We start from the raw sequence: 16,355 nt of genomic DNA, 5'->3' as shown, positions 1-16,355 counted from the left end.
ACACACACACACACACACACACACACACACACACACACACACACACACACACACACACAGGACCATAAAGGCCAGCCTTCGCTTGGCACATCAGAGCCCCCTTCCCTCTCACACACACAGTGACCCCCGTCCGCCATGATTCATCTCTTAGCCGGTGTAAAGGAGATTATTACCAGTGAAGGGCTGAAGATCTACTGCTCTCCCGCCTGCCCCGCAGAGGAAATGCGAAAATATTGCTAATGTTTACAGCCCTGCGAGTGTGTGTGCGGGTTAATGTTATGTGTACTTGTAATGCCTGAAGCCTGACCGGCATGGCGAAGCAGCTTTCAGGCTTGTTTACCGTCCACAAATGTGCTGACATCAGGGAATGCGCGCGCGTGTGTGTGTGTGTGTGTGTGTGTGTGTGTGTGTGTGTGTGTGTGTGTGTCTGTCTGTGTGTGTAGGTTTAATATCCTGGTGGGAACATGCATGCACGCACGCACATACACAAACATGTATGTGTGTATGTTTGTATGTATGTGTGTGTGTTTTAAAGCTTCTATATTTATATATATTTTTTATATTTATATATTTTTTTAGTGACATTGAAAATTTTACATTACCTCTCTTCCTTTTGTTGATTAATGGCAGTTGACAAACAGCTTTTAGCTGCATTACAGCCACCTTCTGGCGGTAGTAACACATTATTACCAGGTACCAGTAAAAACACGGGAAATTAGACATCAATATTTTGTTTTTTTAACGAGTTTTCCAAAATTTAAAAAAACCAAAACGTGACCGTCTCCTCTTTTACCATCAAGTATTTTTAACTCGAGTATTGAGTCTTCGTCTCAAATTTGAAAAAAGTGGAGAACAATAATTTAATTCAATTCAATTAGATTTTATTTTTTATAGCAACAGAGGTTATTTCGTGGCACTTAACACATTAAAGTCCTTACAGCAGAGCTTTACAATATTATACAGACAACAATTCTACAATTCCCACATAAGCGAGGAAGGAAAACTCCCTCTTAACAGGAAGAAACCTCCGACAGAACCAGGCTCAGAGGTGGTGGGCCATCTGCCTCGACCGGTTGGGGTGAGAGGGGAGAGCAGAGAGAGAAAAGGACAGCATAAAGATCCAAGACATGAACTGTTGGTGGAGACGACAATCGCAGAGCAGACACGTGCAGCTCCACGGCCGGGACATCTGCAAAAAGAAAATAAAAGCTTTATCGAAAAGAAAAGTTTTGAGTCTAATCTTAAAGCTAGAGAGGGTTTCTGCCCCTCGAACACAAACTGGGAGCTGCTTCAACAGGAGAGGAGCCTGAAAACTGAAGGATCTGCCTCCCATTCCACTTTTGGAAACTCTGGGAACCACAAGTAGACCAGCGTTCTGAGAGCGAAGTGCTCTTTCAGGATGTTGTGGTTCTATAAGATTTTCCTGATTTTATTAATATTATGTAGATGAAAGGCAGTTCTAGAGATTTGCTTTATATGGTGTCTAAAGGACAAATCCTCATCAAATATGACTCCAAGGTTCCTCAGTGAAGTTAATAAAGTATGTATCTATATCTATCTATCTATCTATGCTTAACAACACATCAGTGACAGTGGCTGGAAGGGTTTGCCCGATTCTCTCCCTAATAGTGAGAATTGTATTGTGATTGTTGTTTGTAAGTGAGACATAAAGCTCAGTGAAGAAGAAGGCATGACTTTCAGGCAGCAGCAGAAAGAGCATCAGTCGCCAATTTGTTTTTGCTGTTATTACTATTGTTGCTAATTCAGAATCACTAATTAACCTACAACAGGTTGTGTTTTTTTGGAGTGGGGAAAACCGGAGCGCCCGGAGAAAACCCATGTAGGTTGTGTGTGTAGTGTTCACTTTGATGGGACCTGCTATGGGACGCCGCTGCCCATTAAATTGTTATATTACAACAGCATGTTGATTATCCGGTCAACTTCCTGGAGGAGTGAAACATTCTAGCGACTCTTCTGACGAAGCGCCTCCACTTGTTGTCCTTCTTAACTTTGCACTTGGAGGTGTTGACCTCTTTGTTGTTTTCCTCCGAGCTGATGGTCTGTGGACCCATCATCTGCCCGGAGGGTGGCTCCTGACTGGCTTCTTGGTTGTGGTCTTCAGTGACTGTTATCTCATTTTGGACCTCCTGCTGATTGATGTCTTGGTTGTGGTCTTCGGTGACTGTCATATCACCAGTGGTCTCATTTTGGACCTCCTGCTGATTGACGTCTTGGTTGTGGTCTTCGGTGACTGTCATATCACTACTGGTCTCATTTTGGACCTCGTTCTGATTGACGTCTTGGTTGTGGTCTTCAGTGACTATTATATCACCGCTGGTCTCATGTTGGACGTCCTGCTGATTGACGTCTTGGTTGTAGACTTCAGTGTCTACTATGAGAGTGTCAGTGTAACAACGGACAGGCCGCTTACTGACATATAGGTTGTAGTGTGCAGCGGCTAATAGGATACTGTCGCTGCAATAACCGCCAGGCTGCATATAGTCTTCTTGGTCATAGTCCTCATCGTCCTTTATGACACCGCTGCTGTTGTCGTTGGAGCTCTGAGGGTTGCTGGGTTTGAAAAAGGGATGACGTAGAACCTCCTGTGGTTGGATGCGCAGATCGGCGTCAAGGTCCAGCATCCTTTTAATCAGGTTTACTAGAGGGTTTAGTTTGCCGTGGGGTCCTGTCCTCGACGCAATCATTGTCTCCAGGTCATCAAGACGCCGGAGCGTGAAGCATCTGGTTTCCATCGGTTTGAATCCCGTCTCATGAAAATATTCTTTGGGCGTTTTTAAAATCCAGCGCGGTTTACCGTTTTCTTTATGGTGGAAGTAAAGTGTTGAACCCGCCGCACGGTCCAGGACTTTGTCCGCTGGCTGGCCCTGAGTTTCGATAATGAATCTGAGAAGATCGTAGTCTATGTTCCCGGGGTACATCGGATACCCTACTGCCAACTCTACAGCTGTTACACCCAGAGACCACATGTCAATGGCCTCACTGTATGGCATATGTAACGTCACCTCCGGTGCCCTGTAATAGATGGTCTGCAGACAGGTACCAGGACGGGCTGTGGATGCCGGATGTGCCAGGCCAAAGTCAATCATTTTAACCTTGATTGGCAGCTGACGGCGGTCCACCACCATGATGTTATCGGGTTTGAGGTCAGCATGTATAATTTCCTCTGATTGCAGGTAGTTCAGGGCCGTGGCCAGCTGGTGTAGAACCGTCTTCAGCTCTGCGATGGGAAGACCCCTGCGGTTTTGGTCCTTCAGGTAATCGTAGAGACTTTGGTCAAGGAGTTCGAACTCCAAACAGATGTGCTCCTTGTGGAAGAAAAAGCCGTTCCACGTCACGATACTGCACGTGTCTGGATCCAGACACCTCAGACACTTCAACATGGCAATCTCCATTTTAGCCTGTTTTACGATTTCAGGGTGGCTTTTGTTAATCTTTACAGCCACTGTCTTGTTGCTTTCTGTGTTGCGGCATTTGGTTACAAAACCAAAGCTGCCCTCCCCGAGGAAAGCCTCCACTTCGTAGCAGTTTCTGAGTCTGCTTCCTTCATAAATCTGGAGGTCCTCTGACGTTCTGTTGAGAAACATGTTGGCGGGTGTTTTGCGGGAAATTGTTGTACGAGTTGAGTGTTGAACTGTTAAAACGAACGCGAACGAAGAAACTTTATTCCAAGTTGTTTTGCTTGCAGTCAGGTCGAAGCTCTGATGCGCACTGAAAGATTCGACACAAACATGCGGCCTGGTATTCCACACCCTCTATGACATCAGCAAACCCTCTATGACATCATCAAACGCTATGACGCCATCAAAGACGTCAACAACAAAGGCCACGCCCACCATTCTAGAGTGTGTGTGTGTGTGTGTGTGTGTGTGTGTGTGTGTGTGTGTGTCTGTCTCTTGGGCCGTCATATAAACGTAGTTTTTGCAACGTCAATAAATCTAGACAGCACCTCTACAGGATGCGTATCGCACTTCTTTTTTGTTAAATCCATATTATACTCGATCACTTCTGCTCCGTGGGAGAGAAGCCGTGGGAGTGTAAATTAAAGCTCATTTGCATGTCGCGTAGATTACAGCTCCGTGTCATTACTTCCTAACGAGATTGTAGGTCGCAAGTACTACACACAAGTTCACCGATCTCCAGGTTAATGAAGATTTAAAGAAGCGCCGCGAGCCGCTGCTGCTGTTGCAGAGGCCAACGGCTTCTCGTTTGTTCCCTTCTGAGAGAGAGAATGTGCCACAACAGGATTTGCATACATTCCCAGAGGCGTAACGTGATGCAGCAAAGATAGCAGCGCTGCGCAGGCTGCCCTCGCAGTGTGCGAGTACAGAAACGAAATAGAAATTTGAATCTTGCCGTGACATTTGAAAGGGGGAACAGTTGAATGGATTTGTAACGAGTGATCATGCAGTGAAAGTTAAAGAGACGATAAAAATGAGGCAAAACTAAGACGCTACAGTCATCCTAAGCAAGCTGACACGTCTGTAATATCAATACTAACGTGCTGATTTTATGATGGTGTAGCAGGTATCATGTTTGACACTGTCACAATATTAATGTGCAGTTGATGATTAACAGTAGACGCAAAGTAAAGCTTCAACTGTAACCCAAAGTAATGGAAATGTACAATTTTCACCTGGTGAAGGTGCTGCAGGTAAATTCTGTTGATGATAATTATTACAATTAATCTTACAGAATGGAAATTCTGTACCAAAATCTCAATGACAATACGTTTTACAGTCATGCCAGTAAGAATAAAACCAATGCGGTGGTGCTAATAGTCCAATTCGTCCTCTGTGAACCATCGATACTAATCTATCTAATGAACTGTATTTCAGCCTGGACCAAAACCGAGGATTTACTCACTCTAGTATAATTTCATCAATCAAACACCGGTAAAATACGCCCTTTTGAAGCTTATATTCTAATTAATGACGGGATTATTTTCAGATGGACCGCCAGGAAACTCATAAGACGGAGCGACTTTAGCTAACAACACCGAGATAACTCGTGGAGAATTTTTATTGACTGAGAATTTCATGAGAGAAGTTGAATGGGAGTCTGTGGAGACGGAGGACTATTTGGAGCCGACGTCTTGTGGCAGTTTTTATTGCAGTTTAAGGCACTTCCGCATCTGCCTCATTTTTCAGACCTTTCATAGAAAGACTGAGATGGAAAACCTGATACTTCAGTTTTTTATTTTTTTATTGTTCTTATTTTACTTTTTGTGTGACTTTTTTAGAGTGCAGCATCTAAAACAGCCCCTGCTATTATCATTTGTTCAGTTTGTATTTGCTGTTATTGAGTTTCTTATCAGAGTCAAAGTCAATGGAATTTTTTACTTACTAGGTGACAGTGAAATGAATAATTGGGTGTCATCAGCACATGTATAGTAATTCATGAACCCAAGGATTAGCATATATAAATTAGTGCTGGGAGGTTCTGACTCTTATATATACTTGTTACTTGTATACTTGTTATCCGAGACCTCCTAAATAAACACAACAACTGAAGTGGTCCATAAATGGGTCCCTGTGGGACTACACCTGTTGCTATACATCACATTTATTGGCATAAAAGTGAGAGAAAAAAAACCCAACATATTACTGGAGTTATTTTTTTTTAATTCAAGCGTATCACTGATGCTGGTGATTGTTTTGTTTTTTATTAATCAGGAACAGAACATTGTGTAACTCCTGCTCTGGCTGCGTTTCATAAAACCAGAGTGAAGCTGCAGGTGGAAGATTCTCTGATTTCCAGTGAATTTTTTTTTTTTTTTTTTTTTTTCATTAAGGGAAGCTCTGCCAGGACAAAGTGTCCCAGCAGCTCGGTGGTTTTCTAGCCCTCGTTTTATTTTATTTTTTACTCTGAGACTCAAATCTTGTTTCAGGAGTTACCTGTAAGCTACCACATCAATAATTTGTGAGGTTTTCACTTCCTTCATGCTTCAAAGCAACTGGAGGCTTCTGCTTTTTGAATGGGACAATATCGCTCGACACAAAACCTCGACAACAGAAGGAAGGAGGACGGGAGCGAAGGAACCAAAGGCTGTTGATTAAATTTTAACACCAACAAAGCATTACGCTATTTATTAGGAACTCCTGAAAAAAAAACGAAAAAAAAAAAAAAAAAACTCCTGAATATAATTAACATTCATGTTTTTAAATGCACCGTCCTCGGATGTGTTTATATAAATTTAAATGGTCCCTGTTTATAATTAGCGCTGCAGCCCAGTAATATCCCCCTCATGCATCATCATGTCATGTATCTAATTAGAAAGGATCCATTATAACATATTAGAGTAATGTTCCCGAGCTCTGACTGTCTGAGTCACGAGCCATCAGAGCTTTACTGTAAAGTAGCTGTTGGTTCTTTTCTCAACGGATATTTTGACTATAAGTATTATGAGAGAGGGAAGACTAGAAAAAACGAAACGGGAATACGTCGCTTTTATTTTTTTTTAACTTTTCAGTGTCTGCGATCCACATTTTTGAAAGCGAAGATTTGGAACACGTCACATCTGTTATGTCAAACCGAGATAAAAGGAAACGCTGAAGAAACAGTGCTTCGTGTTTTATAGAGGAGCAGGAAGTGATGCCTTCTTTTTCCCGTCTTTTGTTCTCCTGCATTTGGATGCAGATCAGCTCCTCTGAAACTGATTAGTCAGCTTTAAACGGAATTAAACTGTACGTTAAAACTCCTCAACACCTAGTTTCAAATCATGTTTAGTTTCTTTTAATTACAATAAACATGCGTTATTGAATATGTTGGTATTTAAGTTTAAGCACATTTGATTAACAGTAGCTGAGCAACACCGCCACAGAACTTCTGTTAAAGTTTGACTCAAATTAAAGGCTAAATTTTGATTCATTAAAGGACACGCGTGATGTCACAACCCACTTCAACCCAGTTAAAAACAAAATATGGAAAATCTGTCATATGAAATACCCAAAACCAGGGATGCACGATGACGTGGGAATGTCCTCTGAATCGACCGATAAAGACTTTTGAAATAAAATTTCTGCCTATCATTGACGCTTCAGTTGTACCTAAATTATTATTAATGTTTGATGCCATGTTCCCAGTCCGAGACTGCTCCTGCGGCGCGTGAACGGTGCGCGGAGCAGGAGGGGAGCAATAATCCCTTATGATTAAAGGCTTACAAACTCCGTGGCTTGGTCCTTCATCAGTTTTTTTTAATTTTTTTTTTTAAACTTTTGTGCGTCTGCGATTTCTCCGTAGAAATGAGCAGAAGGCACAACGCAAAGTTCCACCTGGTATTATATAATCTAATATTATATATTATATAATAGTGGTACCCAGATCTGCTCACTGAGCTGCACGGGAACACGAACTGAACCCTCCGTCGCGGGTCAGGTCTTGTGTAACGTCCACTTCCCCACCGTTACGACTCCATTACGCGGTCGCGTTATTGCCCATTCGGCACCTCCACCAGAAGCAGAGCGGCTCTCCATCTCTTCCCTTTTCTGTTTCCCTGTCGCTCCGCGCCGCTTTAACTTGCTGATGCTGATTGCCTCCGTAATGCAGTGAAAATGTCCTGGGTGGCTGTTCACAGCAAATTGCTTTGCGTTGTGTTGCTATAGGGCCCGAGCTAACCTGCTAATGGGCCTCGCTGTCAGGCTCCAGTTTTTGCTGCTACAAGCATATAAGTAGCCGTGGCATGATACTGTAATGTGTCGTGTAGTTGTGTGTTTGTGTGTGTGTGTGTGATGAAGCCCCTCAAGTCCTTCTGTACCAGCAGATCCAGGTAGTTTCCCGGTAACAGATCGGGGCCTTTTGTTTCTCAGTAAGAAATCCCTCCTAACTGGTCAAATCTCCTCCGTGATGAATTTCTGCTCCCAGGACTGAAAAGCAATTTATATACTTTAGAAATCGCTCTTATTCCCGCTGATATGCGGGAGATTTCCAGGGGGGTGTCCAGACCTGTTGGGAGGTGCCCCCGGACATTCAGGGAAAGAGATTCAACGATAGAAGAGATCCTTCGAGAACGGTAAATACAGTGGTGTGAAAAAGTGTTTGCCCCCTTCCTGATTTCTTATTTTTTTGCATGTTTGTCACACTTAAATGTTTCAGATCATCAAACAAATTTAAATATTAGTCAAAGATAACACAAGTAAACACAAAATGCAGTTTTTAAATGAAGGTTTTTATTATTAAGGGAGAAAAAAAATCCAAACCCACATGGCCCTGTGTGAAAAAGTGTTTGCCCCCTAAACCTAATAACTGGTTGGGCCACCCTTAACAGCAACAACTGCAATCAAGCGTTTGCGATAATTTGCAATGAGTCTTTTCCAGCTGTGGAGGAATTTTTGGCCGACTCATCTTTCCAGAGTTGTTGTAATTCAGCCACATTGGAGGGTTTTCCAGCACCAACCTCCTTTTTAAGGTCATGCCGCAGCACCTCAATAGGATTCAGGTCAGGACTTTGACTAGGCCACTCCAAAGTCTTCATTTTGTTTTTCTTCATCCATTCAGAGGTGGACTTGCTGGTGTGTTTTGGATCATTGTCCTGCTGCAGAACCCAAGTTGGCTTCAGCTTGAGGTCACGAACAGATGGCCGGACATTCTCCTTCAGGATTTTTTTGGTAGACAATAGAATTCATGGTTCCATTTATCACAGCGAGTCTTCCAGGTCCTGAAGCAGCAAAACAGCCCCAGACCATCACACTACCACCACCATGTTTTACTGTTGGTATGATGTTCTTGTTCTGAAATGCGGTGTTACTTTTACGCCAGATGTAACGGGACACACACCTTCCAAAAAGTTCAACTTTTGTCTCGTCAGTCCACAGAGTATTTTCCCAAAAGTCTTGGGGATCATCAAGATGTTTTCTGGCAAAAATGAGACGAGCCTTAATGTTCTTTTTGCTCAGCGGTGGTTTTGGTCTTGGAACTCTTCCATGCAGCCATTTTTGCCGAGTCTCTTTCTTATGGTGGAGTCATGAACACTGACCTTAACTGAGGCAAGTGAGGCCTGCAGTTCTTCGGATGTTGTCGTGGGGTCTTTTGTGACCTCTCGGATGAGTCGTCGCTGCGCTCTCGGGGTAATTTTGGTCGGCCGGCCACTCCTGGGAAGGTTCACCACTGTTCCGTGTTTTCTCCATTTGTGGATAATGGCTCTCACTGTGGTTCGCTGGAGTCCCAAAGCTTTAGAAATGGCTTTAGAACCTTTTCCAGACTGATAAGATCTCAATTACTTTCTTTCTCATTTGTTCCTGAATTTCTTTGGATCTGGTTGGAAACAGGCTACAGCAACACGTGACACCGACACGGCGTCCTCCAGTGGGCCGACAGGTGTATCGCAGCGACATCGGGATGGGAGAAATAATGCTGTCTATGCAGAAATCAGTGTTGGACTTTACTGCAACAATACAGACGTGATGATTCCAGAGCGCCTCAGTAGTTAAAGCAGATGTCATATAACTGCACCGCCCCCTCCGTCTCCCCATGTTTCCCGTCTGCCTTGTTTACCCGACTGTCTTCAATAACGGAGCCGATGAGTCATAAAACACCTTTCAGATCAAAATAATTTGCGCAGTGAGAGTTCTCGGGGAGAGCGGACCCAAAACTTAATTACACAGTCGTGTAATTAATTCACTTTGATGGGTGACATTTACTTCTTTTTTTTCTTTTTTTTTTTTCCAGCCACATTAGCGACTTTGTTTGCTTCCGTCTCGTAATTATTTTTTGCGACAGTTTTGCATATAAACTTTTCTATGTGTAAAAGCTCTACACGTGCACACACACACACACACACACACACACACACACACACACACACACCAAAGTGGTTCCATGTTGATATTTCTAACCGCAACATGTTAAAACGGCGACGTCACGCAAGACCAGTCGTGAATAACTTTCACGTCGCGCTCCGGAGGCGGGAGTGCTTTCAGTCCGACGTTAAACTTTCAGAGCATCTCCTCGGAGGACTTCCGAGATTCTCGATAAACAACGGCCGGACTTCTGCGGCGTTTTTCAGCAGTCGCTGCAAAGAGCAGCGTCGACTCGGCAAAACAGATTTTGTATTCTACGTGTTGCGTTAAACAGTTTGTGTTTTGTCTCCTCTTCTCTTTGTCCAGGGTGCAAAGGATGCAGCGGTGAAATCTCAGGATGAAGACCAGCAGGGAGACCCCGTAAAAGTGTGTGTGTGTGTGTGTGTGTGTGAGAAAAAAGGTGTGTGTGTGTGTGAGAGAGAGAGAGAGAGAGAGAGAAAGAGAACAAGTGTGTGTGCGAGCAGTAACTTTTAACAGCCCAGCTGTTTTTAGTCTGGGCCCCGAGAAGACACCGTCACGTTAGCTCTGTCTTTTTATGCACTCGCCCCATATCGGATGTGGATGTGGGTCAGACTGGCTCTTTTTATATAGACTGTTCTCATTACATTTTTGGGTCACTCAGCTTTTTGCACTGAGAGCCTTGTAAATAAATCATAAACGTCCCTGAACTGCCACAGAGTGCTGGTCATCTCTTCATATCCGTGCGGTGGGAACCCGGCTTTGTGTTGGATGTTCGTGTGGGAAGGTTTCAATCACACGCACCAACATGACAGGCCTGTTTTGTGCGTGTGCGTGTGCGTGTGTGTGTGTGTGTGTGTGTGTTGTCAGCGAGCGTCTCTCTTTAAATGAGTCAGACTTGGCAGCGCGCACCGCTGTGCCCGGCTGGTCCCAGCGAGGCGAGCGGAAAAGAAGGGGGCTGACTCTGCAGGGATGGTGGCTGGGAATAGAAGTGGTCAGATGGGGCAGTATTGATCAGCAGGAGGCGGTCAGGTGGATCAGCCGGAAGGAGGGCAGGTTGTTACACGCTGCGGTTTCGCAAACAAACACGGGGCTGAAATCCCGCGAGGCGGCTGGAGTGTTTGCTCTGGTTGTCAATTTTGTAAAGTTTGGTCAAATCAGCTGGTTTAAAGGAGCATCTTAAATGTTAAATCTCAAATTGCAATCTGGTTTTCAAAACTGAAATTGACACTTTATTAATCCAGAAATGGGCTAGTTTTAAACACGAGTTGTATACATGAGCATAAATAGAGGATCTGTAATTTGTAGTTTTATTGAAACTTGATGGTATCTCACTTTTCTGTATTTACTACAGTCAAAAGGATTTTTTTTTTATTTGCGTTTAAACTCCTAAACCTAAACAAACTAACTAACTAAAGCAGACATTCGACATGACAAAAAAATATTTTATTGAGCTTTATTGGAATGACAGATTAGAAAATAATTAAATCTCAGATTTAATTGATGTCTTTCAAAGACCAGCGGTCTGGGCAACAACCAGCAGTGACGTCACCCGTTGGTTTGTGAACGGCCGTTATGAAGCCTCCACTTCGGATTTTGTCCGTCACCATCTTGCTAGTTCGGAGCGGTTTGGAGCAGGAAGTGACCATATTTGGACGAGCTGGGGGAGGAGCCAGCGGTGGATCTGACTGATCTGATTGGAAACCCGACGATACTACGTCCCGCCCACCGATAGCTGTAACCTGACCGCACCACAAGACCTGTCAATCAAACAGACATGCCCCCAAAAACACACCTTTTTGAAGCTTATTTTCTAATTAATGACAGGATTATTTTCAGATGAACCGCCAGAAAACTAATAAGAAGGAGTGACTTTAGCTAACAACACCGAGGTAACTCGTGGGGAAATTTTAATTGACCGAGAATTTCATGAGAGAAGTTGAATGGGAGTCTATGGGGCCGGAGACTTTTTGGAGCCGACCTCTGGTGGCGCTCGGTGGTATTGCGGCTTAAAGCACGTCTGCATCGGGCTCATTTTTCAGACCCGGAAGCTACGAACACTTTTATAGTAAACTAGGTTTATCGACATGCTAACAATTGCAGCTTATGTTTTTAACCTACAGAATATTCATCCGGCATATTTGACTTTCATTGTTCCACAGTCACATTTTCACCTGTGAAAAGGATTACTGCTTTTTTTTATAATTGTGATCTGAATCTGTTCTGGAGTTCGGCCTCACTGGTCTGTGAGGACCTGACACTCGGAGAGAGAATCTGACAGCTTCCTCTGCAGTTTGCTCCACAGTTTTTTCCATCTGCAATCACTCCATCTTCCCTCCCTCCCTCCCTCACCCCCTCCCTCCCCTCTCAATCCCCGAGCTTCAGAGGCCCCGAGCAGTTCAAACTTTGGGCGGACGTCTTTGCCTTTTCGTTATTCAGAGCCCGAGGACTCTTGACAGAGGGCAGCGATCCGGCTGTTCCTCCTCTGACAGCTCTGCCACTGTTTTCTCAGCAGCTTTTCTGTTTCTCCATTTTTTCCTCCTGTGTTCATTTTAGAAAAAAACAAAAGCGTTTTTTTTTTTGTTTTTTTTTTGGCTCGCCATCAACTATGACCTCTCTATCTGTTTTTCTCTGTGTTTAATTTGGTGTTGGAAAAATAGGTTTTCTGACTTCTGTCGCTGATCATTTCAAGTGTTTCGTTTTCGCTGCAGAGGCTTTTATCTCTTTAAATTGCTGTAAATTGGACTGAAAACTCATTTAACACTGTAGACGCTTCGAACTGAGAATTGCGAAGTTGAGTTTTAGTCCCTCGATTGTGAAGTTGAAATCACAAAACTTGATTGCGGTACAGTTACACACATGCGAGGATCAACACGTCGTGAGGCTGCTCCCGTTGTTGGCGAACGATGTGCGGCACGAAGCTGCAGAAAAACGTCATTAGTTTTTGTGTTACGGATTTCATCGCTCGATCGATAGAAGCACCTGAGGTATACATGCTTTTTGTGAGCAGTGGTCCCCGGTGTGTTTTACGCACCTGAGACTAGAAAAGCGCACATCAAAGTCGGTGACAAATTATCGGGGAACAGAAAGAAGCTGTCGGTGGTTTTGATGTTGCGGCTGACGCGTCTCCCTGCAGGTCAGATTGTCCTCCTTTCTCCGGTGTTTCGCGAAATCAAAACACGACGCTCGATGCTTTCGCTGTCAGGTCTTTAAATAGTCAGGGTTCAGTTATATCAGATCTCGGAGCGGTCAGGTTTAAAGTCTTGTTTTGGTGTCGTGAGTCTCAAGTCTCTGCCTCCGTTTAGTGCCTAGAATGGGATTCACCTGTTTGTTGCCTCGTTTAATACAAAACACAGACTGGCCATCCGTGATATGTTGGAGGCTACGCAAGCAGACACGCCGTCACGGATACTTAAGCTGCACACAATCAGAGGAACCCGGCAACAGAATTATATATATATATTTTTTTTTTTTTATGTTCGTGCTCCAAAACAATATCCAAGTCCCTCAGATGAAGGACTTCCAAGAAACAGATGAAATAAAGTGTTTTTTCGGTCCCCTTTTATCCGGGGGGCAGGTTTCATCTATCTGATTTCTCACTACTTGGTTTAACCATCAAACGGTGTTTCATGTGGTCCCCGGCTCTCTTTCCCCGGAGCTTAAAGTCTGCAAGCCATGAAATATTAACCGTCTATGTCTCCCTCCCCGGAGCAGCCGCGGTGCACTTGGTTACCTCGTGGTGCTTTTCAGCTGGATGGAGATGGAGCTGCCACGCTGCTAACCTCCTAATAGTTCAAGTGCAATTGGAGGCCGTGCATCTGTACGTCAAAGGACGACATCCACCAGGATGTCCGAGGGCTATCGAGCTAAACGGGCTGGAAATATATTAGACGTCCACAGGAGAAGTCTTGTCACAAACTTGTAATTAACGCTCACCCGTTTACTCATCACAAAAGGCGACCTATCGTGACGTCACCTGTCGCTCTGTGAACTGCAGTTTTGAAGCCGCCAGTCTGGCATTTCAGCTGTCGCCGTCTTATTGTTTTTGGAGCCAGAGGTGACCATATTTGGACACTATGCCCCGCCCCCAAACATAGCTCTGTTTGAGGTCTGATGTCTAATGAATGCTGGAGTTATTTCCAGAAGGACCAGAACGCTGATCAGAAGGAGGGAATTTATCTAATGACACCATGATGAGTTGTGGAAAACATTTACTGACTTTGTATTTCAGATGAGAACTTGATGCTTTTTCAGTGGGAGTCTATTGGAGCCAGCCCCTAGTGGCCCTCTGTGGTGTTGCACTTCAAGGCACTTGCGCATTGGCTTCACCTTTCAGACCCAGAGACTACGTCCACTTTTATTGCGCTACAGTCTATGCCCGAGGGTTTTTAATTGTTAAACCGTTACCACACAGAGCAAAAAAAAAATTAACATCTCATTAATTTATTCCAGAATTTTTAACAAAGTGTTAAAAAATGTATCTGAATTTTGTCACTTGGGGAGTGGCAAATTTTAAAATTTGTATAGCAAACTATAGAAAATAATGTTTCTGGCCACCTGAAATTAGTTAGTCCAACTTTAACTCTCTTTTTAGCTCTACTAGCTCCTGAGGGAAAAAGCTGCTAATTGTTCCACTCTGCTCATTAGTTGCCTGCACAGGTGGGTTTATCACAGCTTCCTTCTGTGGCTGTAAATAAGGCCGGCGTCACCGTTGAGGCTGAAAATTAAAAAATTTTTAAAAATGGAGAAGTTGTCGGGCTGAAAAAAAAACAACAACAAAAACCGGTGAGCTTAAAAGCGTTAAAATGCTCTGAAGAGTCATAACAGCTCTGAGAGTTTGTCACTCCAAGCAACACATTTCACATCCATGTATTGATCCATTCTTAATATAGATTATAGCTGCTAGTTTCTCGCTCTTTCTCTGCAGACATTTTCTTGACAGACTTAACTAACCACATTAAGGGGCCATTCGGTCCACGTGTTAGCTGGAGACTCCTGGAATGGCCTCAGCTAAATGGAACACAGCCATTATTGGCGTTATTGATTACACCTGTGCTTTTCACTGCTGTGGCAAAAGCTGTAGAGGTAAAGAAGTAAATAGCACGGCAGGATATTACTTACTTGCATCTTAAATCCAAACCATTTTTTTTGGGAGAAGTGAGAAGGGAGCGTTTAATATTTAAACTCTCCCTTCTGTTGTTTTTATTGAGCTTTCTTATGAGATTCATTACTTTTTTTTTTAATACCGTTTCTCTTTCTCGGTGATCGTTGTAAGAAGTTTTCTGCCACCGTTTTCTCACAAGAGTGCGCTCGGCTTTTCGCTGCCAAGCCGGTACGCGACGAAAGGAGTCTCGAGCGGTGATGAACATCTTAACAAGGAGACTCGTTTGGTTGTTCTTCGATGTGAAGGTCAGTCGGAAGCCCGAGTGGAATAAGAGAAGAGATTCTGTGAGGTCCCTGAGGGGGGGGGGGGGGGGCTGTGCACAGGAGAGGAGACCAGAAGAAGGATTTTTAATGAGTCTTTGAGCTACCTGTGTGTGGTTGGAAGGAGGCGAGGGATTTTCCTGCAGTGTGCACAGGGCTCAAGTTGTCTCTCTTTGGGACATCAGTGCAGTAATTGGTGGTGGTGGGGGAGGGCGGTCGACAGGGAATCGGTTGGCCTTTGCCCCACGTGGAGCCGTCTCCGGTTCGTGAGGTCGTATTTTCCTGCAGAGCATCAAAAAAACATCTCATTCTCCCCCTAAATTGGATGATTCTAATGAGAGGATGTTTTTGGTTCATTTTTATGATTCCAGTATCTACAGAATCAGTCCTAACGTGTGTTCCTACCAAAAAATATGTTTAAATGCTGCCAGGGATTTCACTTTCACCGTGGGAGTTTATTGCCGTAGAAGAAGAAGCTAACAGTTTTTGGTAAACACCAAATTTGACATCCAATTTAAAAAAAAAATAATAAAAAAAAAAAAAAATATATATATATATATATATATATATATATTGAGCAGATAAACCTGCCGTGCTCGCCACAGTTCAGGTGAATTTGCAGTGAATGTTTTTCCCTCAGAAGGTCCCGGTAGAACTCGGTGTTGACAGTCTGACTATGGGGGACGAATTAACGGTGACACAACCACCGCCAACGTCAAAGAAAAACCCACCGGGTGTCTCCCGACCTGACGCGCCTTCTTTCAGACTCGGACAGTGAAGCTCCGCCCCCTCTTGAAACCTGAACGTCACTCGGAACATCTCGCCCGTAGACTTTCTGAAACATTTCTAAGGGTCTCTGTTGGACGATTTCCAGAGTTTGACCCCCAAAATCTGATGTTTTTCTCTGCTCCGGTTTCAGGTCCACGGCGAAATCACAAATGTTTCACGTACCAGCGGTCCCCAAAAAAAAAAAAAAAGTGCCGATGTTGATCAGGCGACGGTTACTGCTTCCTCCTGCTCCGTGTGCATCACGGTGTGCAACAGGAACTCGTTTTTTGGTTTTTTTTTTTGTTAAACGCAGACGAATGTGCGAATATTTGCTGCAGCAGCAGGACGATGATGTGTGTGCGCAATTGACTCAAAACATTTCTAATAAAA

At 43.9% G+C, this 16,355-nt stretch overlaps 1 protein-coding gene across 2 annotated transcripts in view; it reads left to right on the top strand.

Moving 5' to 3' along the window:
• LOC138209501 (endonuclease V-like) overlaps nt 1-10,206 on the top strand; it is a 50,202-nt gene extending 39,996 nt beyond the window's left edge. For both annotated transcript variants that reach the window (XM_069168126.1, XM_069168125.1), the window contains one exon: nt 10,122-10,206. The gene's annotated coding sequence lies outside the window, so the exon portion shown is untranslated. The remainder of the gene's footprint in view (nt 1-10,121) is intronic.
• The last annotated feature ends 6,149 nt before the right edge of the window (nt 10,207-16,355 follow it).

The sequence above is a fragment of the Embiotoca jacksoni genome, unplaced genomic scaffold (assembly GCF_022577435.1).
Source record: "Embiotoca jacksoni isolate LCO1_2020_lvr unplaced genomic scaffold, fEmbJac1.0.p SCAF_4, whole genome shotgun sequence".
Taxonomy (NCBI): Eukaryota; Metazoa; Chordata; class Actinopteri; family Embiotocidae; genus Embiotoca; species Embiotoca jacksoni.
The sequence above is the reverse complement of the archived record's forward strand: the minus strand, read 5'-3'. Positions and strand labels throughout refer to the sequence as shown.